Here is a 5,600-nt window from a genome sequence, read left to right as displayed (position 1 = left end):
TTTTCCAGAAGTCTTGGGCTGTTCCTGATCTGGGATCAGTCCCTGGTATCGATAACTCCCCACAAAGGCCTATGTTTATGTCAACAATCCTCTGGGCCTCTAATTCCATGTTTATCTAAAAGGTACTTAAACCAGATAGTTCCTGAAATTTTTTTGGTGCATCCAAGTTTGTACTTTGTAATTTAGCGGGAAAGGGGAATCCTTCACTGCTGACTGTGCAAGGCTTCGGCCACGAGGGGGCACCGCTCCCTTCATCTCAACCTGAGAGAGTCTGAGCATCTATAGCATTAAAAGGGATTGGGATTCAACGTTGCAGGTTTGTGATCACAAGAAACACAGAAGCCAGATGACAGGTCTGTTTAGATGTCCGGACAAAGAAGGACCACTGGAATATGTGATATAAGCAGCCACCATCCCCTTCCCAAAGCTACATGGGACACACCCATACGTATGCCCACGCCACTTTCCCAAACTGATGTTTAATTACTTGCTGGCTTGCCTGGTTGATCCCCTTTCCCACTAACCAGCAGACCCCATGAAGATATTCAATTGTACGGTTTCAACCTACTTTCCTCATTCTTGTTAGTGAGAGAATCAATAATAACAGCAACCAAAGCTATTTCAACTTTAGTCATGTCCTGTAGGTTTGTGTTTTCAGTTTGGTCCGAAGCATATCATGGACACTGGAGACCTCGGTGAGGCACAAGGTAAGCTGCTGGCTCCCACAGTGGCTACAGAAGTCAGCAAAATGTGCTGTCATGTGAACCGACTCCACCACCGAAAGGTGAGGTGAATCACCTGGCTGGAACCTCCTAATCTACTCACACAAGCATCATGGGGTCATTAGGGCTGGGGAGATGGCTCAACAGTTAAAGGCACTTGCTTGCAAAGCCTTCCAGCCTAGGTTCCATTCCCTCAGCACCCACATAAGTCCACATGCACAAAGTGGCACCTGTGTCTGGAGTTCCTTTGCAGTGGCAAAGGAGTTGTGGGTAGGCAAGGAGATAGTCTTCCAGCGCTGTCTATCTTGGCATCTATGGGCCAGACTGGAGGACCCATATAGGCTCCAAGCCCTGAAAGCTATGGGCCTTCTGGTCCATACGACTGCAGGTATTCATGGTGGTGGTGTGGCCCTCTGGATTTCAACCTCCAGTAGCACTGAGGCAGGACAGACAAGGAAAATGAGGGGGGTATGAAGAGAGGTGCCTCACTCATTTCTGGAGTCTGGAGACACCAGGAGTGTCTGCTTAAAGTCTCTCCAGTTGAGAGTCTTGAATTCCAGCACATTCACATTCACGGCATATTGCTATAAAGGCTGCCTATGTAGAGATGGTATTCCTTCCACATAGAGATGTTTCAAGGAAGAATGTTTTAGCAGTAGCGAACCATGCTTAAGGCGTAAGTGTAAAAGACATTTAAACCTGCAATTTTCTAGGAATCTCACAAGAAACCCTGTTTACAGTCCCTCAGGACATAAAAGATATGTCTCAACTCCTCTGTCCAAGTCTTTGACCTGTAGTTTATCTTCCTGGAGTACAATCTTATCCAAGTAACCTCTAAATATAAACCCTATAAATCTCATTTATTTAAAAAACAGAGAAAAGTTTCTTTTTAAAAAAAAAAATTTTATTTATTTATTTATTTGAGAGAGAGAGAGAGAAAAAATGGTTGCTCCAGGGCCTCCAGCCACTGCAAATGAACTCCAGACGCATGCTATACCTTGTGTATCTGGCTTACGTGGGTCCTGGAGAATCAAACCAAGGTCCTTTGTCTTTGCAGTCAAACATCTTCCATCTTCTCCAGCCCAGAAAAACCAAAAGTTCTTTAGCAACCCTTTTAGATGTAACTTGAGAGCCACCAACATCATGTATATGGCTAGGGCACTGAGGCATGGTTCTTCCTTGGGATGCCCACACCCACATCTGAGTGTTAGTCTCTCTCCGTTAACCTCTGTGCTTAAATCTATGTTAAAAATCCTCTCAATACATTCCGACTCTGGTTCACAGTGGCTCATTCTAAAATTCTTTTTCATAGCAAAGAACCCCATCTTTACCTGGGTAAAGGTCTCTGAAAAGAGCTCCCCAGGCCGCCACAGGCAGGAGCGTGGAGGTGTGGCTCTGACCCACGACTCCCTGCGGCTGGCAGCCTCAGCCTTGGGCCTTCGTAATCCCTCACTCTCAGCGGCAGTGCACAGGAGCTCTTGTACAGGCCCCGGGTGCCGAGACCCTGAGCCAGCAGTGATCAGTGTTAGAGTCCTCAAGCCGATGGCATCTGACACCCTTGACCCTTTGGCAGCACCCTGGTAATCTCCCAGTAAACAAGACCTATTATTTCTTTATTATTTATTTGCAAGACAGAGTATGCATGTGCTCGCGTGCGCGCGCGCACACACACACACACACACACACACACACACACATACAATACAGATAAGTAAACCAATGTTTTAAGGAGGTGCTTACACTAATCTCATGCACGGCCGAGGGAGACGGCCCAGTGGGTGAAGTGCTTGCCACACCCACGTGGGGACCTGAGGTTGGATCTTGAGCATTCACATGAGAACTGAGTGTGGTGGCCACGTGCTTGTGATCCCAGTTCTGGGGAGATAGAAACGGGAATTGTTACCTAGCCAGCTAGCTATTCTAGCCAAAGCACTGGGCTCTGGGTTCAGTGAAAGGTCTTGTTTCAAAAAACAAAGTGGTGGCGCACACCTTTAATCCCAGCACTCGGGAGGCAGAGGTAGGAGGATTGCCGCGAGTTCGAGGCCAGCCTGAGACTCCATAGTGAATTCCAGATCAGCCTGGGCTAGAGTGAGACCCTACCTCAGAAAAACAAAATAATAATAATAATAGTAACAAAATAAAGTAGTATTTTTTGGTAACATGTATTAAAACTCTATTTTTTTGCATGCGCATGTGTGTGTAGCATATGTGGTGTGATGGTTATGGTGTGTGTACATGTGTGTGCAGATGCATACACCCCCTGCAAGGGAGTGGAGCCATCTGAGAATGTCTGCTGTCCATCCATATCACTCATCTGTATGTTTCCTTGGGATGGCGTCTTTTTCTGAATGGGGAGCTGACCAGTGAGCCTTGATGATCCACTAGTCCCTGCTCCCCTCAGGACTGGGTTACAGGAATGTATGGCCGTGCCCAGCTACCTACCTGGATTCTGGGGAGTTAAATTCAGGGTGAATCAAGCTCTCCCAGGCCCTTATGCTTGCATGACAGATACTGTTACCTACTCAGTTATCTCACCAGCCCCAAACTTCATTCCTTTTAAAAGTTGAATAGAGCCTTGGGGAAGTGGTTCAGGCACCTGGTTGCTAAGTCTGCTGACCCAGGTTCAATTCCCCAGTACCCACGTTAAGCCAGATGCACAAAGTGGCACATGTATCTTGAGTTCATTTGCCGTGACAAGAGACCCTGGCACGCTCGTTCCCTCTCTCTCTCTCTCTCCTTCTCTCTCTCTCTCTCTCTCAAATAAATACAAAGTTTTAAAAAGTAGAATAACATGCCATACCACATATTAACTGTCCATTCATCTATTGACAGGCAGCTGAGTTGTTTTCATCTTTGGACAATTGTGAATTGTGCTTATGGTGCAAGGATTGGACTTTTGCTCTCAATACGTTGGGGGTATTCTCCTGCAGATGGAATTACTGGATCCTGTGGTAATTCTATGTTTAGCATTTTGACAGACCTTCAGCCTGTGTTCTGCAGTTCTGACACCAGCAATCATCCTTGTGAAGATGAGACGTCTTTAGCAGACAAGCACTATCCTGTAGACAATCTTGAACTCATCAGTTGTGTGAACATTTCAAGCTCCCAGCCAGATTCCAGGAGCGAGGGATGGCTCTCCTTGAACTTCCCCTGTCTCTGTGTCTTGCTTCACTCTGACCTGCCTAGGCTGTGAATCTTAGAGCCAAGCACTTTAGAATGTCTTGCTGCCCAATGTCCACACCTCCCCCCTCCCTTGGATCATGTTCAGTCCCCTGAGGACAGAGCTTGTTAACCCTGATGCTGAGTGAAGCAAAGGACCTTGGAGATCCAGAGCCTTTAATTTACAAAGGAGGAAGCAGGTCCTCAGAGGGGAGAGAAACTCGGCCTCCCTGTCAGCCGTGGTGACCTGCCCTCAGCAGCCTGGGGCCTTCTCTCTGTCCTTAACTGCTCAGCTCGGTGGGCCCTTGCCTACACCATGGAAGAGAATTTCAGTTAGAAGGAAACAAAGTCAGTGAGTTTAGTCAAATTCAGGGAAAGAGGCTGGGGAGGGGAGATCATGAGGGCCCATGTTCAATCCCCAGGACCCACATAAAAATCCAAGCCACAGAGGCAGGTAACCTAGTAAGGCAGAGGCAGGAGGAGCCCCGGAGCTCGCTACCCTGACAATCTGGCCTAATTAATGAGCTCTAGGCCAGCAAGGGACTGTCTCAAAAAAAAAAAAAAATAGATGGCATTCCTGAGGATGGATATACTATTTCTTCTCTGGCCTCTATACACATCTCTGCATGCACACACACCTTCATACTTGCACGCGTGCGTGCGCGCACACACAGACACACACACACATTAAAGAAAATGATCATGGGAGGCTGGGCGTGATGCCGCATGCCTTTAATCCCAGCACTCAGGAAGCAGAGGTAGGAGGATCATCATGAGTTCGAGGCTACCCTGAGACTACATAGTGAATTCCAGGTCAGCCTGGACTAGAGCGAGATCCTACCTAAAAAAAACAAAATCAAGGGAAGAACTGGGAAGGTCCCTTAGTGGATAATATACACGCTGCCCAATTCTGAGTACTTCAGTTCCGAGTCCAGACCTCACTCAAAAGCTGGAAGGTGTGGCATGCACGCACACCAAGTAAAAAAATAAATATATATTTTCAGATAGCGTCTCTGTTTAGCCCAGGCTGACCTGGAATTCACTATGTAGTCTCAGGCTGGCCTCAAACTCACAGGGATCCTCCTACCTCTGCCTCCCTGAATGCTGGGATTAAAGGCGTGCGCCACCACACCAGGCACATTATTTTATTTTTTTGTCAGAGTGAAAATAGATTTTTATTTACTAATTCACATCATTATTATTAGTCTCTTTATTTCATTACAAATTAAACAGACTTCTCACTTTCTTTTCGTTTTTCATAATCCCTTCCCTTCACCTCCTCTCTCCCTCCACCCCCCCCCACCGCATCCCCTCTTCCTTTCTTAAAACTTTTTTTGACACTCTATACAATTCTGCACTGACCATTATCATAATCCCCTCCCATCCTGCTCCTTTGTCCCTCAGGTAGTCGCCTTCCGCTGGACTCCTTCATTTCACCTACTCCCTCTTCTATTTTGATGTTTATTTTAACTTTTTTTTGTTTTTTTCGAGGTAGGGTCTCACTCTAACCCAGGCTGACCTGGAATTCACTATGGAGTCTCAGGGTGGCCTCGAACTCACGGTGACCCTCCTACCTCTGCCTCCCGAGTGCTGGGATTAAAGGCATGCGCCACCACACCCGGCTCTTTATCTTTATTTTTATTTATAGTATGCAGGTCTTCTGTAGGCTAACAGTGTCAGCTACTGTGAGTTCACGTAGGCAATGGCCAGTTTTTGTCT

This window comes from Jaculus jaculus, chromosome 12, assembly GCF_020740685.1.
Source record: "Jaculus jaculus isolate mJacJac1 chromosome 12, mJacJac1.mat.Y.cur, whole genome shotgun sequence".
NCBI classification, from domain to species: domain Eukaryota; kingdom Metazoa; phylum Chordata; class Mammalia; order Rodentia; family Dipodidae; genus Jaculus; species Jaculus jaculus.
The sequence above is the reverse complement of the archived record's forward strand: the minus strand, read 5'-3'. Positions refer to the sequence as shown.